Source organism: Cyrtonyx montezumae, unplaced genomic scaffold (genome assembly GCF_038088225.1).
Source record: "Cyrtonyx montezumae isolate F1298 unplaced genomic scaffold, pur_monq_1.0 scaffold_25, whole genome shotgun sequence".
Taxonomy (NCBI): Eukaryota; Metazoa; Chordata; class Aves; order Galliformes; family Odontophoridae; genus Cyrtonyx; species Cyrtonyx montezumae.
Genome location: NW_027071992.1, coordinates 3,060,326 through 3,084,464, shown reverse-complemented (window position 1 = coordinate 3,084,464; position 24,139 = coordinate 3,060,326).

Sequence of the window (24,139 nt, the reverse complement as noted above, 5' to 3'; positions counted from 1 at the left end):
TGCATGTGGATTTGGCTGCTCTATGGTATGTTCTGGGCTGCCATAAACTGATATGGCCAAGTCTGTCTTTGGTGTTTTCTATCAGATACCTGGTATGAACCCTTTCCTTTTTAGAAGGGAGAAAAGGGAAAGACACGGGAAGAGGCAGAAGTATCAACTGTTCCTTTTCAGTGCTTTTCTATCATCTAGAGCTGTCTGCCATAAGATCCAGTTTTGACTCCCACATGGCGTGTTCCTGTTTCTCAGCTTGCACTTAGTTCCCTGAGGAGTGCTGTGGAGTGGAGTCATGCTTGGTGAGCCTCTGTACTGCAGAGATCAGTTCTTGAGTTGGGATCAGCTGTTTTTTGATCTCAACATAGTGAGGAAGAAGAATCTCATCTGAAATGTTTTTAAATGGTATGCATCTGCCATAAATTTCTGGAATTGATTTATTGAAGCAAGCAAAATAATTATTTCCTGGCTTTTGCCCCAGGGAGGTGACAGGATGTCTACAGGCTAGCTTGCAGAAACACATCAATACTGGCTTAAATTGTGTGACACTGTAATCAGGTATGGAGCTTTCTCTTTGGGCTAATTGTGTCAATAGTTGCTGTCAGCCTGTATCCAGATATCGGAATTTTATCAAGGTGTGCACCTGTTTTTCATTTAAAACTGTGTAATGGCTTTTAGTGTTTTCATCCCAAATTTTTTCTACTAAAAGCTGTCAAGATGCTTCTTTTGTGTCTATACTTACATACTGATTAATTATCTCACCACTGCCATCAGTATGTTACATACTGCTCTGAGTGCTTTTGTTAATGCAAAAAATGTATTCAATTGTCTGAAGATTTTCTTCATCATAAGCAATTGTTGAAATACATAACTGCTGGAGACTTGATATAAGTAATTTTTAGTGTAAAAATGAAAATTTAAGATTTTGTAGCAGTTTTCAGTTATTCTATTAGGAAATGGATTTCAGAGGAGGAAAGGAGAAAGGAGAATAATACTTTATCATTGTGTTTTTTTGTTTGTTTTGACCTTGAAAAGAAAAACATGCAACAAGCATACTCATATCAGACAAACAGAAAATTCACAGTGATTTCCTTTCTGTCTTTCAGCATTGATTATATCTAAAATAAATGTTTGATAGGCAAGTTCAAGGGGAAGAAGATGACACTTTGAACTGCAGTGATGTATTCCCTGGGTCTTACAGGCATTATGTAATACCGTTAAATAATCCTAAATTGCTGCCATTACGTAATCAGGTGAAGTCACCTTTCCTTGTAAAACCGTTTCACATAAATGTGCCGGACTAATGGGCACTGCATTCAGACATGTGAAGAGATGATGTTGGAAACAAAACACTGCAACTTCAGGCTATCTTAATGGCTTTGGGTGAGGAAACAGCAGTAGAGAAGCCAGCAAAACCATTGCAGAAGGCATGGCAGGAAGTCAAAGGACATTTTGAGATTAAATTAGACAGCAGTAGGTGAACCTATATTAGTAGATGACTCATCTGTATCAATAACTGAAGAAAGTAATGATAAAATTACAACCTGTGTGGCAATAGTCTGCTGTTAGATGGAGATTACACTGGCCTCTGGCACAGTTTCTTGTCTGTGTGTATGTCAGAATGCTGAATTATGATGGAAGAGATGAGCTGGACTTGAGGTCATCCACAAGTCAGTTCTTTCACAAAGGAAAGCTGCTTGGTGCTTTGTACTTGAGGCAGAAATGAATGCAGTGTGAAAATCGATAATACATTTCGGCTCAAGTTTTATGTGTAATACTGATACTTAAATCACTTAATGATGAGGAAAGTGTGGCTGTGTGTAAATTCAAGGGGTTATTAACACAGCTGAAATGTAAAATGAGAAAAAGGCATACAATTATTGATGAAACAGTAGTAGGAAAAATTGTAGGAGTAATATGAGGACAGGAGAAAGCAGTATTGAATAGTTCAAAAATTAGGTGATTGTTGAAGTTTTTTTTTATGTGGAGGAATCCAGGGAGAGTTTCTGGCTAATTCACTGCAGGGGCTGTTTTATTGTATTGTGGGTTAATGAGGTGGAGTTCTAATCCCTTGAAGAGTGGACTGAGTTTTGGAAGAAATAATTTTCTATGAGAAATATTGGGGTTCCATTTATTTTTGAAAATGAAAAAATACTCATTACATTCATTTAAAATATTTCCAAATTTTCTTGAGAAGCATGACATTAAAATTAGAGTTGTCATGTTCAGAATATGCAGTTGGCTTTCCTGTTGGTAACTGCTGTTATTCTGATTAATTCTTTCTGCAAAAAGTTAAAAGCTGATCTCAGATAAGACATTACCTTTTCTTTCTTTCTTTCTTCTTTTTTCTTTTTAGTTATATAGAGGATGTGTTTACTATGAGCCATTTCTTTGTTTAAAAGCATCTGTGGATGTGCAATGTAAAGATGAACTAGAGTTCTAGGCACTCTGCTACACTTGCTCTAATTTCAGTACCTTTGGAAATCTTCTCTTTGGGAATGAGAATGGAAGGTCACTTCAGCATCACACATGCTTGTGTTTTCTTTGGTGATCCTGATCGTTTTGAGTGTCAAACTTCCATGGGCACTTCACTGTTGTTTGAGGTATTTCCAGTGGTCACCCATGTGAATTCAGTGAAGGATAAAGAATGCTTACACTGCTTTGCTTTCTTGTCAGCTTTTTTGTACAGCGTTTTGTTGCTGTGAACATAAGGCTTGGGTCTTCTCCATTTTGTACGTTAAAATATCATAGATTTTCTTTCATGTATTTCAGAGAGGTTAAAAACTGGATAAAACACAGATTTTTAGGGGACAAAGGATGAAGATGACTATTGAGGTGTTTCTTGTCTGTTTCACTTCGCTGAGTGTCTGATACAAACAGGAGTCGTGCTACTTGCTCTCTGTGTTTTGGGTCTGGCTCCTGTTTAAAACAGGAAGTGCAAACATTAATAATGCTTTTATTTCTCATATACCCTTCTGCTTCCAGACTTCACTGACTTCTTAAACCGTTTTGCCTAGGTTTTGCCCAGACAAAACAGAGACCACTTTCCAGAGCAGAAATTTTGTGTCAAAGGTAGTTCTCTGATCTCAGTAGTTTTTTGAAGATGCAGTTGCTCAGGTGGTAATACCATTTCAGGAAACAGGTGTTAAGTATGTGTAATTTGTGAATAAGATTTTCATTTCACATGTTCAATCAAAATCTTGCATCTTATTTTTGAATGTAGGCCTGACTGAAAAAGAAGTGTTTTGAATTGTCTCTTTGCATCAACTTATAGATTTTTTAAGTCAGTCGCTTGAGTACTGTGATTGATTGTCTCACTTTTACATGGTTTTCAGAGATGACTGGACGCCATTTTCTCTAGAGGTCCCTTCCAATCCCTGCAGTTCTGAGACTAAGAATTAATGTGGCTGTGTTTGCTAAGACAGACTCTGTCTTACTCTCTTTTGTGGCAGTGTCTGAAAATAAGCAGAAAGGAACAGTATTATTACATGTTTGACCTCTTAATATTCTTACCGGAATATTCTCCCTGCTTCTTATTTGCTACTCAGAGGCTTCCAGAAATAGTTTCTGCCTCCAAGAGTTCTCTTTTCTGTGAGCTTCTTCAGTTTGTCTTCAAAAATGCCTAAGTTTTGATGTCGTTTGGCAGAGTTTTGCAGTTTAGTCATTTTTGCATGAAATAACATTCTTTTTTTGGAACAGATTCCCAGCTTCCTTCTCTTGCCTTATTCTGGAAGAGGCAGCAGTGATGGTTGTATCTCAATTGACATTCCCCTTCTTTCCAGTGAATGATCCTATCTTCTGAAAATATATGATTTAGACAACAGAATGCCTGTAATAATTCAGCCTTTTTAAGTATTGAGACTAGTCTTCAAAGAAAAAGGAGTTCATCTGTGTAGAATTTTTGATGTAGCCTTATTGTTACCATAGTTGATCAGAAGAGATAAAATTCTAATTGTGCTCACGTTTGCCTTTGAGGATAGTGGCTTATCATAGCTCTTTGAAACAAAATGTGAAATGCACTCAGTACAAGCTTTGGATAAATAATAATAATTAAAAAACCTAGAATATTTATATATATATATATTGTTATTTTCTTTTAATTCTGGCTAGCATTTAGAAATTAGGTTTCATTGGTTCAGTCCCACCATTCTGAATGTTTGCATCCGTTGTTCCATTAATCATGTTTCAAGGTAAGAAAAACGGTTATGAGAGTGTTGGAAAACATAAGTATGTGCATAAGAAAAGCTTAGGATGTGGAAGAGCAGCATTGAGGGGTGGTAGGTGAATACTGAAAGTTCTGCTTTGATGCAGTTGCCTCGAATGTTTGAGAAAGGTGAATGCCTGCCAGAAAAAGTGGAGATAGAGGTGAGAGCTTTATCTTGCAGTAAACTGCCTATTACACTGCCTCATTTGCAACATTTAATGTTTTAACATACTTTCTCTCTTAACTTGACAGGGAAGTATCTCCTTCCCTGCGGAAATGGACAGCAGCCGTGGCAGCCTGCAGGAACTTCAAATCTTGTTCGCATGCGCTGCCAAGCACTTGGGCAGTCAGCACCTTCACTTACTTTTAGTTCGGTGAGTAATTCTTTTTGAAGCTGTGAGTATTAAAATAAATAAATAAATGCAATATGTATATTAAAATATATGAAAAAAATAGATTTTTCATATATATCTTGTGTCTCCATAATACCAGAATCTATGTGGTAATGGTGACACAACCAGAGAGATGTCCAGGTTAACCTCTTTCCCTTAAACTGAATCTTGCCATTAACTAATGTGTTCCTGCATACAGCATTGATTAATATGTTGAGTATGGCTAAATGATGTTTATAATAGTGGTAACTGAATTGCTTTGCTGGATTTAGCATAAGATCTTAGCAGAATGTTGCATTAATATAGCTATTTGCATTTAAATGGTTTCTTCCACTAAAAAATAGAGTGAAACTGTTCTTTTTTATATGACAGTAACCGGTAACTGTCCCTTCTCCTGGACATTTTTTTTCATCACTTTCTTTGTTTCCACTTTCTGCAGGACTCTGTCTTCAGGAGAACGTGATAATAAGAAGTGTGAACATAATTAAGCCTTTTGGATAAAATGATTAGGGGAGAGAAAGGGGAAGATATTCCTTGAACTTTAAGCTTTTTGTTTTCATGTATCAGTTATCCTACTTTGTGCTTCTGTATTTTAAGATCGTAAGAAGTGTTAAAATTTAGTGCAAAGCAACACATACTAACCTGTATTTTTTGAAGAATTACTCTAGTGAATATATTTCATGTTGTATAAAAAAGCAAAAATATGTTATTAATGAATTGCTCTCATCTGCCCTTTAGCTGATTATGAAAACCTTGCTCATCCATATCTACTTCAAAGGGGAAACTTTCATTTTTTTAATTTTATTTTTTCCTTAAGGAAAACTTCTGGGTCAAAGATGACTATGAACGGACACTGCTATACAGATAGCCCTGTGCTGGCTTTTAGGACAGTACGTAGATGGCTGGTTTCTCCATGAGTCTACCTGAAATAATATTTCGAGAATATTTTATTAATGCACGTATAATTGTGATTCCTGCTTGGTGGTGCTGCTTATTATCTATTTCTCTTTGGAGTAGATGTGATTTACTGTATTGTGAAATCTAGGAAAAGAATAAAACTTTATAATTGGCTTATGCTCCTCCCTAATAAGCAGTGGAGTTATGCTTTGCCTATGTATGAGTACAGGTATTTGCAGCTCTTCAGCATGCTGTTTACCTTACCTCTTTAGTTTTTCTAAAAGAGGCAGTCAGAGAAAAACAGCATCCAAATCATTGCTGAGAGATACAGAGCACTGTAAGTGTGAATTTACAAGCATCTGTACTTTGGCATATTTGATTTTTATTGTCAGCATTAATTTGTAAGAATGATCTTATGAAAGCTGGAGGGTGGTAATTATATAAAGAACTTTTTTGTAAGATGAGTTGCTGAAGGGAAACAAAATAAAAAATGTTCAGTGTCCGTTAAAGGCAGTTTTACTTCTTCCGAAAGGGCCTTGCCTCCTACTTTCTTTTAAATAGTATAATACTGAAAATATGTGTCTTTGTTAAATATGCCATTAACTTCAGCTAAGTTGACATAATGTTGACAGTAATTATGAGAAATGTTTCAAAACTAATTATGCTAATTAGAATGTAACTACCAGTAATTGCATGTATTCAAACGGCACACCAACACCCTTTTGTGTGGTTTATTCCCCAGATGCAAGGCAGCCATTTGTTGCTTGAGAAGCTGCAAAATTATAGCTTAGGTAATAAATGATTGAAAACAAGTTAAATACATTCTTTAGAAACACTAATTGGTTAGCTAAGTGAATGACAATATCAGTTGTGTTTGAGCAAACGATATAATTTAAAAAAGGGTTTTCATTTCATTTTAGAATTGTAGTGAATTCTTCAAATCATTAATTACCTGGGTATTTATTACTTTGTTTTATCTACTGAACTACAGGAGTAGGTGAATTTGTTTTAAAACAAAGCAATTAATGAGCAACATGAACCTGTGTCTGAAATTTAGATTACTTTATATTTTAGCTGTTTCTGCCCAGGAATTAAGGTCATCAGTGCTTGGTTATATCTGTGAGTGACTATGTAATATTCCACAAGTTAATAATCAAGTGCAAGGACTGCACTTGTAAGAAACTTGAGTAAGATATAATGGAAATCTCTTAAGTCGTAATCTTAGGTCTGCTTCTTATCTGAAATCTCCCCAGCACTGTTAAGTAGTTTTCAGAAGTACTGAGTTGAATTAAGGAAGTCATTTGAATGCTGAGTTGTTGTATGGATCTGAATACCATGTTCTTGTTTGACTTAAAAAACAACGTGACATCGGAGTATAATCACTGAGAATCTTTTTAGAATGGAAGGTATTTATTCCTGTGAAATGCTAAAACTGCCAAGTTATCATAGCCAGATTTTTCTACTTTAGTTGCTTCTAGCATTTAAGACTAGAGAGCTGTTCTCCCTTGTGTATTTCATTTCAGCTACAGTTTGCCCATGAATATGTATTTCTTTATCAGTATTTGCCTTCTAACAAATTCTTAATTGCAGTTCTAATTCAGTAGTTAGTCCTAATTTGGTAGCAGAGGGAGGAAACTGAACATCCGTCTTCATAAGCACTTCTCTATATTATTGGTTACACTGAGAAAGGCTGGAGTAGAACTGATCCAGAGCCATTAAGACTGCTTACAAATGAATGCCTGAATTTGGTGTTTTTGTCTGTTTCATACAGACATTTCTTATTTGTCTATTTTGTTCAGGATTTGAAATATTCACTGCTCATTTCAGTGTAAAACGTAATTGTAGATTCAGCTGTTAGGCAGTGCTCTTAATGTTGATTCTCTTACTAAAAGTCTAGGCACAATTCATTCTGATGTTTTTCTTGCTCATTCTCAAAAATGGAGGCAGTGACAGCCAGAGTTAACTACCTCCTATAAACAGTTTTAGGTCTCTTGGAAGTGAGAACACCTCTTAAGCTACATAATTTCATTACTTAAAAAAAGAGAAAAAAGTAAGAAAATGATAACATCTTATGGAAGCCTGACCTAGTTTAAAATGTCCTTTAAGCAGCAGGCAGCATTAAGTTACAAGCATGTCGTCTTTGTGTAGGAATGGGTCTTTTCTTAGCTTCCAGTTAAAAGAATGTATTCGAGCTTAGGCTGGTTCTGAAAGATGTTACTTCAAGTAGTCTGCGCATTTTATTAGCGGTGAATGTAGGTATAGTCCTTTTCTGTATCATATTAGAATGTAGATATCCAGTAGAGATTAAATCTGTATAGGAACAAGCAATACATCTCTATTTTGCACACGAGCACCATGCTTCTATTCTGCAGTCGTCCCTTATAATACTCTTCCTTCTCCATGAGACTTTTCCCAAACTGTGGGAAGGCTCACTGGGACTGCCTTTTATTCCAGATAATGAAAAACCTTGGTCTGTTAAAATTATCTTCCTTAGCCTACAGCGTCAGCTGAGCATGCCTTATGCTTTTGGATTTTTGTTTGGTATGTGGGACTGCCGCAGTGGAAATCATTAAGCTAAACGTAGTGACTCACCCCTAGAAGTGGAGCTTGTTACTATGTCTTAGTGTAGTGCTCTCAGTACAGGCTTATGCTCCTTGTTTGCTGTGACAGTTGAGTTATAATTATCTCTTCCAAAAAACACAAAAACAAAACGAAACAAAAATCCCCCAAAACAACCCCCAAAAATTCCAGTGGAAAGTATTTCAAAAGTCAGGTCATGAACTGACATGCTGGTAAAATTATCCACTTGAGAAATGAGAGTAAGGATGGTTTGCCAATAAACTATACAGCCAGAAGAAATTGGTGTGTAGTCAATTAATGTTTGATGTTTAGATACATTTTCAGAAAATAAAGTGTTTTTCAGCTTGTTTTTAGAGGATAACTGGGAATACAGTGTTGGTACTTTCTGGCCTTAAATCTAAAGCTTCTGTAGCCCTTAAAGGTTTTTTTTTTTTTTTTTTTTTTTTTTGGAGTGGAGGAGATGGTAAAGGGTTTTAAAGCAGAGCTGGTAAACAGGATAAAAACAACGTGGGGAGTGGAGATTCGAATAGTAACTGGAACTGGGATGTTACAGTTACTACTCTTATCTTCTGATTCCCATCACCAAAACCAGCGAAAACTGTCTGATAATAACTGATTGTCTAGTAAGTTGTGATCTTTAAAACACTGATTCCTGTACACATTCTCCTTTGCCTGAGAAGTATGTGCTGGTATACAGATTTGCTGTTGATATTTTGATTTCTGTTCTCCAAGCACTTGATAAAATTTAAATCTAGTTATAGCACTAACTGTATAATAAATGACATATAGTAGGCACAGGGAAATAAAAACTTATGAAAATCTTAGTGTGTGGGATACTGGATACAGTTCTTTCATTGGCACTCAGGATCTCAAGGTAAAGTGAAAGATACTGATAACCTCAGATGTGGGTGTTCTCTGTGATGACTGTGGGCAGCAGTAGGTTAGCTAGAGTTGTTACGGAGAACTCACAACTTCTCTTCCACTGTTCTTAGTAGTCATAGCTATTTGGTACCTATGTGTTGTTAAGATAAGAAAACTAATCAAATTCCTGAAAAGGATAAGGTACTGCTCTGCAGATCTCAGTTTTAATTGAGGCATGTATTGTCAAGAAACTTGAGTGTTGTAGGATTTTCGTATTGCTGCTCCTTCAGAGTAATTATCCCTGAAGGAAACTAGATTTCTGCTGTGGAATTTCCAGTTAACAGAAATGGAAATACTGAAACTCTTTCTGAGCTCTCTCTTGAACTGGGGTCGGACACAGTGATCTCTAGAGGTCCCTTCCATTCCCCACAACTCCATGATTCTGTATATGTCTTGCTCATTTTTTGCTGTGTGGCAGTATCCTTAGATTGAGGGATGACTAAGTTTGGCAGAGTTTTTAACTGGCGAAGTAACATTTGTGTTTTCTTCTCAGACAGTCAGTGTGTTTTCATGCCTGTGGTACTTGCAGAGTGATTGTACTGTAGCAGCGGATATAAGCAGACAGCGTGGGAGCAGTAACTCTCATCTTTCAGACTGAAGTACTCCCATGGTTCTGATGATGGCAGTAACTCTCAAAACAAAGAGGCTTGTACCGAGGGACACAGCTGACTTACAGACACTGGAGTGGGAGGGAAAATATAGCTTATTCTCTCTGGTTGGAATGGAAGTTCCTTCTCTGGTTTTACATACAGAGGTGTATAGCTGTCATGGTTTTATGATTTTTGGTACTGGTATTCCACATCATAACATCATGTAGTGCATTTAGAGTTAAATGTTCCAGCTCCGTGGATCATCGATAGTTCCAGGTATGCCTGTCTCAGAAGAGAAGAACTCCATTCCCCAGAGGACTTTGCGATGCTTCGCATTCTTACGTGTTTACGCTCAGAGGGAAAGATAAAAACTGTCTGCGGTCACGGGACTCTCTCTTCCCTTCGGGACCGAGCTCGGCAGTGGGTGTTTGTTGCAGCCGTCCGCCTTCAGCGTTAGCGTAAGGCCTTCGGTTTATCGGACACTCTCTCTCTTGCTCATTTTATTTGATCCATTTGCCTCAATTCCAATTATATTATATTGTGTTATTTTCCTTTCTGATATCTATTTGGTAAATTAGCTTTCCTCCTCAGATCGTTGCCGCTGTTTTGTTCCTAGGCCCGTCTCCCTTCTCCTTTTTCCCTTTCCCCTTTCCCCTTCCCCAGGGTGTGGGCCCATGGGTCCCCTGCCTCAATTGTCATGGTACCGGGTCAAACCGTCCCGCAAACCGGTGACATTTTTGGCGCCCAACATGGGGCAAAACTAGCTGCCTTAGCCGGACAGAGACATACTTTTAGAGTGAATCTCTGTCTTTTGTTAGGAAGCTTATCTGTACTGCAGGTCTTGTACTGCAAAACACGACCTTGAAGTCCAGGCGTACTGCCAGTTCTTCTGGGATATTTGTAAACTTTTGGGTGCTGCCAGCTTGTTTGAGTAAAAAAAAAAAAAAAAAGAGAGAAAAAAGAAATGTTTTTACTGTTTCTGTTAAAACTGCCCTTACAGGGATTGTATTTCATTGCTTTTTCCCTTTTAATGCTCGAAACATATTGGAACTTGGTTAAGCTTGCCAGTCTGATCTATGGAGCCTGGTCCCTATATGACAAACTAAAAGCAGTGATGGAGGCACCTACCAGATACCTGGGCACCCCGACTAATGTAACAAACAATACCATGTTAACAAACCAAACAATATTTGAATGGGTGTCCAGGTTCTCCTCTCAGTTCCTTATGAATTTTCAAGATTACAGCTTAGGGACTATGTTAACGATTGGGATATTAGTCCTCTTGAATATATCCCTTATAATGGCACTTTACACCATGTGGAGGAAGCTTTTCCCAGAAACAGAGAATGATGAATGGCAGGGAAAGTGGAGTGTTTTAGGAAAGAAATTAGAAGCATGGGGTCCCCCGGTGCCATGGGATTTTACTCCTGAACACTTGCAGGATCCTGAGGAGCTAGGCCTGTATCTGAGTAATGGGTGTTGTGGCTCAGAAAGATCTGAGGTGGAACAGCTTATCTGGGGCTTGGCTTATGCTTACCTAGGCATATATACTGTTCGGGAGAGAGAGAGTGTCCAAACTGAGGCTCAGGCCAAAGAGGAAAACCTCCCAGGCACATCTGACCAGCCAAAGGAAGCACCGGTATCAAAGTCAGTTGCCCCGGTGGAAGGCCAGAAATGGAAACGTGTGTCCTCACGCCTAGAACGCAAAGAAGAGGTGGCGAAAGAAGAGGAAGATCCAGGCGAGGGGGGTCCTCAACACCACCACCACCAAGAAAGGCAACAAAGAAAAGTGAGAGGCATGGACATAGTGATGATGAGGATGATGAGAGAGTCAAAGTTACCACGTTTCGTCGACCCATGAAAATGTCTGAGATCCAAGGCTCAAGAAAGGAGTTTATTCGACTGGATGAGAATATTGTCACTTGGTTGCTTCGGTGTTGGGACAACGGGGCCAACAGCGTGTCCCTCGACAGTAATGAAGCTCGCCAACTATGAACTTATGAACTTATGAACTTAATGAAACATTGCCCGTGATCCAGCTGTCGACAGAGGGATCAGCAGGTATATGGATGGAATCGCCAGCCTCTGGCAACGAATGTTAGTAGCTGTGAGAGAAAGATATCCCTACAAGAGTGACCTGGCACCTAAAGTGAAAAGATGGAAAACTATTGAGGAAGGCATCCAGTATTTGAGAGAAACGGCTGTGGCGGAAATGCTGCATGATCCCACATTTGATCCTGAAGATCAGGACCATGATCCGGAGAAAGTAAGGAGTACACCTGAAATATGTCAGAAGCTTTCAAAAACAGCACCAGAAAGGTACGCCGGTACACTAGTGACAACGTTCAACAGATATGAGGACCAAGACAGAAAAACCCCAGTTTTTGAACTGATTCTTACACTTCAAAACTTTGAACAAAAATTTCCACCATCACACGCTTCCATTTCAGCCATATCAAGGTTAGAAGTACAGATGGAAGACGTGTTAGAGAAAGTATCCCGACTGATTGATAGGGTTGAAAAGATTGCAGCTTTCAGAAGCAAACGCCGTCCTGCTCGAGCAAATGACAGCATTCACTTCATGTCACGTGCGGCTCTGTGGAGTTACTTACGTGAAAATGGAGAAGATATGAAAGAATGGCATCAAAAACCCACTCCTGCACTGCGAGCACGGGTGAGAGAATTACAACACAGACCAACGACCAGTGAAGTTGTTCCTGTCACTACAGGTAACCAATAGAGGGGCCCTGCCCTCAGCCAGAGGAGGGAGAGGGATAATAGAGTGTATTGGACTGTGTGGATTCGGTGGCCTGGCACATCAGAACCACAAAAATATGAGGCACTGGTGGATACTGGTGCACAGTGTACTCTAATGCCTTCGAGTTATAAAGGGACAGAACTGATCCATATCTCTGGAGTGACTGGGGGCTCTCAGGAATTGTCTGTTGGAGGCAGAAATAAGCCTCACTGGTAAAGACTGGCAGAAGCATCCTATAGTGACCGGACAGGGGGCTCCATGCATACTCGGTATAGACTATCTCAGAAGGGGGCACTTTAAGTATCCCAAAGGGTACCGATGGGCTTTTGGAATAGCTGCTGTGGACACAGACAACATTAAGCAGCTATCTATTTTACCTGGCCTGTCAGAAGATCTGTCTGTTGTGGGGTTGCTCCAAGTGGAGGAGCAACAGGTACCGATTGCTACAAAAACAGTCCACAGACGGCAGTACCGCACCAACAGGGGTTCCTTGCTCCCCATTCATAATTTGATCCGTCAGCTAGAGAGCCAGGGAGTGATCAGCAAAACTCACTCACCTTTTAACAGCCCCATATGGCCGGTGCATAAAGCCAGTAGAGAATGGAGGCTGACGGTAGATTACCGTGGCCTGAATGAAGTCACACCCCCACTGACTGCTGCTGTGCCAGACATGCTACAACTCCAGTATGAACTGGAGTCAAAAGCAGCCAAGTGGTATGCCACCATTGACATTGCTAATGCCTTCTTTTCAATTCCTCTGGCCACAGAATGCAGGCTGCAGTTTGCCTTCACCTGGAGGGGCGTTCAGTACACCTGGAACCGTTGGCCCCAAGGGTGGAAGCATTTGCCATGGGTTGATCCAAACTGCATTGGAGCAGGGTGGTGCTCCTGAGCATCTGCAATACATTGATGACATTGTTGTATGGGGCAATACAGCAGAGGAAGTCTTGAGAAAGGAGAGCAGATTATCCAAATTCTCCTACGAGCTGGCTTTGCTATCAAGCGAAGCAAAGTGAAAGGGCCTGCACAGGAAATTCAGTTCCTAGGTATAAAGTGGCAAGATGGACGTTGTCACATCCCAACAGATGTGATTGACAAAATTACTGCCATGTCTCCACCCACCAGTAAGACAGAAACCCAAGCTTTTCTGGGTGTAGTGGGCTTTTGGAGAATGCATGTTCCAAACTACAGTCTCATTGTGAGCCCTCTCTATCGGGTGACGCGGAAGAAGAATGATTTTGTGTGGGGCCCTGAGCAGCAGCAGGCTTTTGAGCAAATTAAGCAGGAGATAGCCCGTGCCGTGGCCCTGGGGCCAGTGCGGATGGGACAGGATGTAAAGAACATCCTCTACACTGCTGCTGGAAAGGAAGGTCCCACTTGGAGTTTGTGGCAAAGAGCTCCTGGAGAGACCCGAGGCCGACCCCTTGGATTATGGAGTCGGGCGTACAGGGGGTCTGAGGAGCGCTACACTCCAACTGAGAAGGAGGTCTTAGCTGCGTACGAGGGGGTTTGAGCTGCTTCCGAAGTAATCGGTACTGAAACGCAGCTCTTCCTGGCACCTCGACTGCCAGTGCTGAGCTGGATGTTCAAAGGAACAGCTCCCTCTACCCATCATGCTACTGATGCCACTTGGAGTAAGTGGACTGCACTGATTACACAGCGAGCTCGGATGGGGAACCTCAACCGTCCAGGAATCCTAGAAGAGGTCATGGACTGGCCTGAAGGTAAAACGTTTGGAACAGCGCCAGCTGAGGAGGTATCATGTGCTAAAGAAGCCCCACCATATAATGAACTACCAGACAACGAAAAGAGATACGCCCTGTTCACAGATGGATTGTGTCGCATTGTGGGTAAGCACCGCAGATGAAAATCTGCTGTGTAGAGCCCCACATGACAAGTTGCAGAGGCCACTGAAGGAGAAGGAGAATCAAGTCAATTTGCAGAGGTAAAGGCTGTCCAGCTGGCCTTAGATATTGCTGAACGAGAGAGGTGCTTTATCTTTACACTGTGCTTTATCTTTACACTGACTCATGGATGGTGGCAAATGCTTTATGGGGGTGGTTACAAAATGGTTGGCAACGGAGAGGTAAACCTATTTGGGCTGCTGAACTGTGGAAAAACATTGCTGCCCGAATAAAGAATATGGTTGTAAAGGTGCGCCATGTAGATGCTCATGTTCCTAAGAGCCGGGCAACTGAAGAGCAGCAAAATAACCATCAGGTAGATCGAGCTGCCAAAGTTAAGGTGGCTCAAGTAGACTTGGACTGGCAACACAAAAGTGAATTATTTCTAGCTCGGTGGGCCCATGAGACCTCGGGCCATCAAGGAAGAGATGCAACATATAAGTGGGCTAGAGACCGAGGGGTGGACTTAACTATGGATGTTATTGCACAGGTTATCCATGACTGTGACACATGCGCCACAATTAAACAGGCCAAGAGGATGAAACCTCTTTGGGAGGAAGGGCGATGGCAAAAGTATAAATATGGGGAGGCGTGGCAGGTTGATTATATCACCTTACCACGATCTCGCAGTGATTACGTGCTCACCTCAGTAGATGCAACTACTGTGTGGCTTGAAACATATGCAGTACCCCATGCTACTGCCCGGAACACCATCTTAGGGCTCGAGAAACAAGTCCTGTGGCGACATGGCACTCCAGAGAGAATTGAGTCAGATAATGGGACTCATTTCAAAAATTCTCTTGTAAATACTTAGGCCAAAGATCATGGCATCGAGTGGATTTATCATATCCCCTATCATGCACCAGCTTCTGGTAAAATTGAAAGGTACAATGGGTTGTTAAAAACAATGTTGAAAGCAATGGGTGGCAGAACATTTAAGCACTGGGAGAAGAATTTGTCAGAAGCCACCTGGTTATTCAACACCAGAGGATCCATCAATCGCGATGGTCCTGCCCAATCCAGCTCTCTACCTACTGTAGAAGGAGATAAGGTCCCTGTAGTACATATGAAGAACATGTTGGGAAAAGCGGTTTGGGTTCTTCCAGCTTCTGGAGAGGGTAAACCTCTCCGTGGAACTGTTTTTGCTCAGGGACCTGGGTCTACCTGGTGGGTGATGCAGAAGAATGGGGATGTTCAGTGTGCACCACAAGGGAATTTGATGTGGGGAGAGCGCCCTCAGTAATTCTATTACTATGTATATATGTATATACGTATACATATATATATGTATGTTGTATGTGTTTGTATTTAATGCTTGTTAATCATTGTTTCTTTATGTATATATATATTAAGCATGATGTAATGATGTTGAATAAGGGGTGGAATGTCATGGTTTTATGATTTTTGGTACTGGTATTCCACATCATAACATCATGTAGTGCATTTAGAGTTAAATGTTCCAGCTCCGTGGATCATCGATAGTATGATGGATTATCCAGGTATGCCTGTCTCAGAAGAGAAGAAGAACTCCATTCCCCAGAGGACTTTGCGATGCTTCGCGTTCTTACGTGTTTACGCTCAGAGGGAAAGATAAAAACTGTCTGCGGTCACGGGACTCTCTCTTCCCTTCGGGACCGAGCTCGGCAGTGGGTGTTTGTTGCAGCCGTCCGCCTTCAGCGTTAGCGTAAGGCCTTCGGTTTATCGGACACTCTCTCTCTTGCTCATTTTATTTGATCCATTTGCCTCAATTCCAATTATATTATATTGTGTTATTTTCCTTTCTGATATCTATTTAGTAAATTATCTTTCCTCCTCAGATCGTTGCCGCTGTTTTGTTCCTAGGCCCATCTCCCTTCTCCTTTTTCCCTTTCCCCTTTCCCCTTCCCCAGGGTGTGGGCCCGTGGGCCCCCTGCCTCAATTGTCACGGTACCGGGTCAAACTGTCCCGCAAACCGGTGACAATAGCCAAGATTTTTTTGCAAGCATTTTTCAACTTGAGAATGTTCTGCAGAGCCTTCTGTTGCGTGTAGTGTGGTGGGTGAAAAAGAACTCCAACCTCTCATGTCTTAAGTTTCTAGACAAGACACAACTTTACTGAGTTGGAAGCTGTAAGTGGGCTGACTGCCACAGTCTGGGCTTTGTGCATGCTGCTAGATATTTGTATTTCTGTTTTAGTTGGACTTTATAAAACGTTCTTGTGAAGTCAGACCTAGGAATGTGGACTTGGATCTTTTTTTTGTTGTATTACCTGTTGATGTTCCTGCAAGACCTCCCACCAATTTGATGCAGTAACCGCTTAAATTGTTCTATGGCAAGACTGTGTTTGTTCCACTCTGTACAGTCACAGTGGACTGATAATTTTAGAAACAACTGTTTTCATCTCAGTAATACTAGCTAATGTTCTGCTGTTTGCTTTTTGCTTTTTTTTCTCTGAGCACAGTACACCCTATGGTAATCTGTGTGCCTGTATTCAGATACATCATATTTTTTTTTAGTGTAGCAGTAGTAACATCATTGCATCTGTTAAGATTTTTGTTCTATTGTGTTGTGGAAATCAAGAAACTTAAGGTATTTTGACTTAGTGTCATTTGGGTAAACAATATAATAATCAACAGGGGATTGGTTCACTGATACTCTTTCATGAATACATTTAACCTCTTGATCATTGCTGAATATCTGCAATTATGTGGTGCAGTGGAAGATAGGATGTGCTCAGTTAAGTTCAGAAATGATGATTAGCTTTGTAGTAGATAGAAAAATTTTACAGCAACATACAGCTGAGAGTGTAAGAAAAGGCTGATCTCGATTTCCTAATTTTTATGTTAGGTTATCTTTTCAAAAAATGGGTGAGAGTTGGTAGGAAGAAACAAAATTGAACTGAAAGATTCCTTGCTGTAAATAAGGAGGGAAGGAGAGACAGCTGAAGTTAACAGAGACAATTTACAACTGAAGTGGAGATGGATTTAAGTGTAGCTATAATTATTTTGCCAGTAAAAGCAGATACGGGACAAACATCCCTAGTGTGATGGTGCTTTCCCTTAAACTTAAAACTGTGAGTACATGTGTTTTGGTACACTGTTCATACACACTCTTCTGTATATGGTACAAATTAGAACTAGTAATTTAGTAGATCTAATGATATGGTAAAACTTGAGAGCGTTCCTTATAGCTGAAAACTATATTGGCTTGCTTGGTTTGTAATGGATCTTAGGCCTGTGGGAGTCAGACTTTGGCAAAGTGCCTACCTTTTGAGTTAAGTTGAATGTTAAAACATTTAACTCCTATTCTCTAATGAAGGAGGTTGCTTTTGTGAAGAAGAATGACCGTGCCCTGGGTGGGAAGTGTTGAATCTTAGAGGATAAGGAAAGGCAAAATTAATTAAGGAGAATTATACATCTGTAAGTGAAAGCACATTACTACCGTTATCTCTTTGATGAAACACTGAATTATTGGAAGAGTTAAGAAGCAAAATGAGGTGTTTAAAAAAAAAAAAGTATGACAAGATGTGTCACTGTTGAGAGTGATTTAAAAAGGAATAGTAAGTTAAATCATGCCCAAGGCTATTAATTGTGTTTGAAATGCAGGTTGTCTATTGTTACGGTTTTCACATAAAAAACAAACTTCCATATATCTAGGAGGGATTATTCAGTGTGTAATTGCTATTGTTATTGTCTTGCCACGTGAATTTTTTTAAGGCTTTGCTTCCTTTATAGGGTGTTAATCTAAAATGTTCTGTTGAGCTGATAGTTAGAAAATGCCAGTATCGTAAAGTCAACTCAGAGGCTTCTTTTTATTTTGTCTTTGAAAACGGAAGTATGGACAGATAGCTGAAACTGCAGACCTTATGACCTAAAATGGTGTAATTCCTGTGTGTTTGCTGTTTGACGTTTCATAGGGGAATACTGAGACAAGTAGTTCTTGTTTTAAAAAAGGAATAGTGCTTTTGTATGCATGTAATTCTTCAGTTCTCATTGAAAAGAGTTCTGTGAGAGAAATAAGACTGTATTCAGATGTGTCTGCACTTTCAGAAATAAATTCTGGTTTGGAAGATCGGCGGGTTTGGTGACTTGTTAGAACTGTTGGAATGACTGTAGAATGGCTCATTGCATTTTGCCATACTAAGGAACACAGTATTTGATGCAAAAGGCAAAATCATTGAAGTTGAAATGTCAGTTGTAACCAGTGTTCTTTAGGATTAAATCTTGTGATCTAAGGTAAATGTGTGAAAATGGAACTAATTTAGGTAGCTAAAACTTCTTGAATATATTGAATGCATTACTATGTATTATGTATTTTCTGTGCTAAAATTGAGTATATGACAAGTGAGGTGAGTAGTGTACAGTTTATGAAGAGATACTTAGTTTTGATTCTTATGAAAAGTGTCACTGTCTGAAATGAAGAATACCAGAATTAGAGCAACATGGAGCAAACATGAGACTTTTGAATTTACACTTAATTCTGGTATGATACGCTCAGATTTGTAGCAGTAAAGCTATGTGAATGAAGTACAGTAACTTCAACACTTAATATTAAAATGTATATTGCTTAGAATGTATGGAATTCTGTTTGAATTATTATGCCTTACTAGTAGTAAATTACATCATTATGGGTATTAGTTGGTGCTATTAGAATTAATGAGCTTCTCTGGAATGCAGTGTATTTCCATGATATTCTGACAATTCATTAATTAATAATTAATATCTTAATTTTAAACAAAGCACCTTAAGCTTCTAACTCTCTACAATGGGAGAATTGCTTTCCCTGTTCTCTTCACATTCGTATGATACCATTTCACAGCTCTTATGGCAAATGAGATCTTGGACAATAAATCATGACAGCCAGGTGCTGGATTTTTATTGCCATGCTGAGATCATTTGGGATAAAGCTGGCCTATTTTTTCTTGCTGATTGAATATCTTAGTTGAAATGCTCTTTCCCATTCACAGCAAAATGAGCAAGCCTTCCTATGTCATTGCAAGGGGAAGTCCTTGCTGTGCATGGTGCTGAGCTGTGTGATGGTCAGCGGTTCTGTTCTCACTGCCTTGGAGGAGATGTGCTCCTTAAGGTTCATTGCAGTTGCCCTTATCTCAGTGACAGCTTAAGTGTGGTCTGTCAGTCTTGTCTGCCAGTTTTGATGGGGTGTCTCATTTCCAGTGCTGTAGCCGATTTCACTGGCACTTTACAGAGCAGCAGAGCTTTCAGAATTTGAAGGAACAAGAGGCAGATGGATAGTGTGTTGTTAAAGGCTTTTTTTCCCTAGAAAAAAATTACTGGAAGTCTGCAGCATTGCACTGAAGAAAACTCCTTGAGAATGTGACAGGAGATAGTGATGCTGTAAATTTATGATGTATGTTAGGTGGCTGGGTGTTGGTCTTTTTAAAGTCATTAAAAGATTACCTTTTTGATTCAACTGCACAACAATTTTCACCCCTCATCAAGTGCACATCTTCCAGCTCCCAGTAGCATTCCTGGCTTTGGCTTTCATGCTTCCTGTTTGCTTGATTGATTGAATGTTAAGCCTCAGCTCTTTAGAAGCATTCTAATTTAAATGCTACTTTTTAATAAGATTACTCTAATATGTGTACATATATTAATAAATGATGAGAAAACCCAAAACCTATCAAATTTTAGGGGAAAGAAACTTAGAACATTTCTTCTCTGAGTTTGAGTGTATACTACTCGCTTGGAGAGCTTTGTTTTCTGATTTTTTTGGGTGATACGGACAAATGTAGTGCTTCATAGTAGGTGAATTCCTGTAAGAACTGAAAGCTGTTTTCAGAATACTACATAACAGAAATGTGATCTTTGTATTATGTTTTTCTTACTGACATGCAAAGTAGGAGAATTATTCTGGTGTGGGATTTAAGGTGATTCAACTTCTGTTATGACCATTCAGAAAGATAACCTTGGGGTTCTTTGTGGAAGTGTAATGTCATCTTCTGTTGACAGTTTGTGCTTTAATCTATCTTTGAAAGTAACTTCAAAATGTTTCAAAATACAGTTTTTGTGTGTTTGAAAACTTTGAGACCTACAGTGTGTCTTCAGAAGAAATAATCAAAGTAGAATCCACTTCAGGGAGGTGGTCAAAGATGTTGCCAGAATTTGATTCACACTTTGTTTGTAGTGGATAGGAAATTACAATGCCACAGGTGCAGAAAGACGTCATAGAGTCAGCTCAGAAAGATTATTGGAAAGCCTTCTGCTTTCTTGAGTACACAAGTATCTGTGGTATTATGCTGAGAGGAAGATGAAGAGCTACTGGTTTACTGAAGCTTGAATATAAGTAATCACTTGCACCTTTAAGTGAACCTTTCTTTGTCTCTAGAGAACCAGAATGCTATTTTCAATGTGCCATCATTGTTATGCATTGTATAAATTGTACTGAGAATCTGCTGCAAAACTGCTATGAACGTGCTTTGCTCTGAGGTCAGGCTGGAAGCCTTTAGTTTGGGAGACAAGCTCATTATACTCGAAAGCTGGAGGTAGATTTTAGCTTGATGTAGCCTTGGGATTCCAGTTTTAAAATATAAGTCTTTTTTGCCGTATACCAATACCATTTGTGCTCTTATCAGTGTTTCAGTTTTCATTTTGTTTAATTCTGTAGGTAGCTTTATAGTGTTTTTCTTTGCTACCCCTTTTTTTATTTTTATTTTTTAAACTCATTCATTGTTCATACTAAGTTTGTTGCACTGGGAAACATGAAAAAATGAGGTATGGAAATGTAAGGAAAGTAAATGTTTTTTAAAAAGTAAAAGCATTTATGAGTTACAAAAATCTTAGTTGAGCCTTCTATGGCGGTAATTCTTAGCGCCCAGTAAAGCTGCCCAGCTGATGTGTAAAAATAAACCAACAGAAAGGTGTGTGTTTTCCTGTTTTGCCAATGTAAGAAGATCGTTGCTGCCTGGGACTTGGTGCAGTACCAGTTTCAAGGAATATTTATTTCCTTCCTCTAACCTTATTTCCTTTTCAGTGCACTGTTTTTTTTTTTTTTTTGTTTGTTTGTTTTTTTTTCTGGAGAGGGCAAGGATCTTGGAGGGGAGTGCTGGAGACAGAGAGTAAACGTCATTTCTCTCCTACCTCTTTTCAGTGCCATATCTCAATAGTATGCATGTATCTATATTTAAAAAATTATTTCCTACATTGTCTTTTTGTGTTAGCTGTGTATTAGCCTTATCCAGTGTCATGCACTGCTGCAGTTCCTTTGGCAGAAGACCTATAAAGAAGATCTTAAGTCTTAAATAAGACTTTAAAGCCTGAACTTTCATGATTACAATGATAAAATTTTAATATTAGTGTATTGATTTGCTATGATGTGAGGAAGACTATTCATGGATCATCAGCTCTGCTACATGTATTAGGTCTGATGTGATGAATGGGTTTTTGTGTGTGTGCGTACAGTGCAGGCATATACATGTGGCTGACAGGTTGGCTGTAGCTGCTTTTGTGCCCTTGCATGCAGAAGTAGTGTTGGTATGAGCTGGTTTCAAAACCAAAACTATAGCCCACAGTAGAACAAAGCCTGGACTTTTAAAAACATGGCACAATATTTTAATTTTGTTACTAACAATTACGTGAATAGCTTACCAAAAAATTATAACACAATCAGGATTTTAAACTTTTTTTTTTTTTTTAACCAGCGCCAAGGAAACACTTTCACACATTCTTTTAGGTTGCAAGATCCCTTTCTTGTGGGTTGCGGGTTTCCAAAAGGCAAAGCAATTACTGGATTGCTTGTTTTCTGTTCCAAACTTTAGATTTTTCTCATATGGAAGGAAAATAACTGCTTAAAAAATTCAGTGATGGTGATTTGATATTGTAGAGTACTTAAGGTTCAAAGAACAGCCCTGCAATGGACTGATTCAGACAGCAGTGCACAAGTTGTTCCATGTTGCATAATAAACACAGTTTATCATATGCTGCCACCATGTGTAGTATGAAAGTGGAAGCCCCACACTGGATATGTGTATTCATAAAATTGAATCTCCACTGTGAAACTTGAATTAATATTCCTATTTTCACATGCCCAGTTTTAATTTTAAATTAAACTGTTTCAGTAGTCATGATAATATCTGTATTTTCTCAGAAAATAATATTGACTGACAGAACTAAGTGAAATGACAAATTCTAAAAACAACAACTGAATGAGGAAAAAAGCTAATTGTGTGCAGTTGTACTGAAAATTGTTACCATGTTTGTTTTCAGCTTTAAACAAATATGTACCTATGGGTACATACCTAAGCTAACTGAAATATTCTTTTTAAGTATCAGGAAAAATGCTGCATTTATAGGGAGGAAAGCTTTCTGAAAATGTTTTCTTGAAATACAGGGAAGAAAATTTTCCTTCTTCAAATACTGTGTACGTGTACGGTTCTGTGGTATGCGTACAACAAGAGTGTGCCTTTCTGCAGCAATTGACATGTAGGAGTTTGTAAGTGGTGGTGTTAAAATGTTTCTAAGAATGTAATTAATAATTTTCCTTTTAAACCATGACTTTTTAATGCCTGATGCTTACTGTCACATTTTCATCTTCCATTCATTTTACTGAAATAATTAGCTGGAAAGTAATAAAAGATTCCAGACAGAAATAGCAAGCCTAATGCTATTTCAAACAGATCAGTATACTTTTTTAGTAGTATATGAGAAGGTTCACAGAGTCTGAGAGTATTCAGTTGGCGCTCACCTTGAGCTGGATGCAAAGCTGTGCATTTCAGTATGTGGTGCAGGGTAAGCTTAGGGAAATGTCACTGTTGGAATTGACAGCAAATACATTTTCAGTGAAAGGCGGTTTCTGTACATTTCCAGTTGGGATTAGTTTCATCTTCCACTGGAAGGCAGTCTTCTCTTTGTTTTACTTTCCTTCCTTCCTTCCTTCCTCCCTAGGTCAGTGCAAAAATGATCTCTAGTTTCTTGCAAAACAAAGTAGTACTTGTACTCAGGACTGCTTTGTGGAGGAGAGTTCTTAATTTTGCTTGATTATAATTCTTTCTGTAAGTTATCTATGTCCACAACTGGATAATTTGTGATGCTTAAGGTTTCTATTCAGATTGTGGACAGTTTGCATCTATGCCTATCAGACGTGTTACTTAGTACTGGTGATATTGTTGTGCTGTTGTTTGAGTAATAAATCCATAGAGTTTTTTATGCCCTGCAGATCTCTCAGCTAGAAAAGAGATGATGGCTTATTTTGAAAAGGAAATAGGGAAAGTTTCTGGTATTAAAAGGAGCTGAGAAGAGATGCACTATCTCCTTGCTGTAACTTCAGCTTTCCTTTCTTCATGAGAGAAGGTGAGGGAGTTTGATTCACTGAACCTGAAAGTTTTCCACCAGCTGTGGCATGCTATTTAAAGACAGGTTGTGTTTCAAAACAAAATGAACTCAGGGAAGTTGAATATCCTTTGCTACAGAGAAGGTTAAGCCCTATGGTCAGAATTCTGTCTCCTGGCCCCCGATCAGTGCTTTTCATTGCCTGGTCTCCCTCTTGTGGAATTAGTTCTGAGTGACTTCGTTCTCCATGAAAGTGCAGCTCTGATCCTGGAACTGAGATTGGTGCTGATCAGTTTTGAGGCACTGACATGATGCTTTTTGGGTGCATTTTGGGCTGCAGACAGGGAGGAGGAAACACCCCTAAGTAGTGTCACTGTAACTGATAAAAAATGACTTTTTTTTTTTTCTGGATAATGTAGTTGCTGATCTCAGAGAAATGCAGCCTAGTGAAAAAGCTCGTATATTCTCACTTGTTTTAAAGGTGTAAAACAAGAATATTAATGCATTTGAGTTGCATGAAGAAAAGTAGAGGCGGGCAAATACAGGAGCCTCGTCTTTGTGGTTCTTCACATAAGCTGTTACTGCTTAGTATTATCCTTTCAGCAAGCCTTCATTTTCGTTCCGAATGTTTTTGCCTCTA